This window comes from Bison bison, unplaced genomic scaffold (genome assembly GCF_000754665.1).
Source record: "Bison bison bison isolate TAMUID 2011002044 unplaced genomic scaffold, Bison_UMD1.0 scf7180017864492, whole genome shotgun sequence".
Lineage (NCBI taxonomy): Eukaryota > Metazoa > Chordata > Mammalia > Artiodactyla > Bovidae > Bison > Bison bison.
Genome location: NW_011495051.1, coordinates 9,173,707 through 9,174,927, shown reverse-complemented (window position 1 = coordinate 9,174,927; position 1,221 = coordinate 9,173,707).

Genomic DNA, 1,221 nt, shown 5'->3' with positions numbered 1-1,221 from the left:
TTTCTTTGGGATTGGAATGAAAACTGACCTTTTCCAGTCCTCTGGCCACTGCTGAGTTTTCCAAATTTGTTGGCATATTGAGTGCAGCACGTTCACAGCATCATCTTTCAGGATTTGGAATAGCTCAACTGGAATTCCATCACCTCCACTAGCTTTGTTCGTAGTGATGCTTTCCAAGGCCCACTTGACTTCACATTCCAGGATGTCTGGCTCTAGGTCAGTGATCACACCATCGTGATTATCTGGGTCGTGAAGATCTTTTTTGTACAGTTCTTCTGTGTATTCTTGCCACCTCTTCGTAATATCTTCTGCTTTTGTTAGGTCCATACCATTTCTGTCCTTTATTGAGCCCATCTTTGCATGAAATGTTCCCTTAGTATCTCTGATTTTCTTGAAGAGATCTCTAGTCTTTCCCATTCTGTTGTTTTCCTCTATTTCCTAGCATTGATCAGTGAAGAAGACTTTCTTATCTCTTCTTGCTATTCTTTGGAACTCTGCATTCAGAAGTTTATATCTTTCCTTTTCTCCTTTGCTTTTCACTTCTCTTCTTTTCACAGCTATTTGCAAGGCCTCCCCAGACAGCCATCTTGCTGTTTTTGCATTTCTTTCCCATGGGATGGTCTTGATCCCTGTCTCCTATACAATGTCACGAACCTCATTCCATAGTTCATCAGGCACTCTATCTATCAGATCTAGGCCCTTAAATCTATTTCTCACTTCCACTGTATAATCATAAGGGATTTGATTTAGGTCATACCTGAATGGTCTAGTGGTTTTCCTACTTTCTTCAACTTAAGTCTGAATTTGGCAATAAGGAGTTCATGGTCTGAGCCACAGTCAGCTCCTGGTCTTGTTTCTGCTGACTGTATAGAGCTTCTCCATCTTTGACTGCAAAGAATATAATCAATCTGATTTTGATGTTGACCATCTGGTGATGTCCATGTATAGAGTCTTCTCTTGTGTTGTTGGAAGAGGGTGTTTGTTATGACCAGTGCATTTTCTTGCCAAAACTCTATTAGTCTTTGCCCTGCTTCATTCCATATTCCAAGGCCAAATTTGCCTGTTACTCCAGGTGTTTCTTGACTTCCTACTTCTGCATTCCAGTCCCCTATAATGAAAAGGACATCTTTTTTGGGTGTTAGTTCTAAAAGGTCTTGTAGGTCTTCATAGAACCATTTAACTTCAGCTCCTTCAGCATTACTGGTTGGGGCATAGACTGGA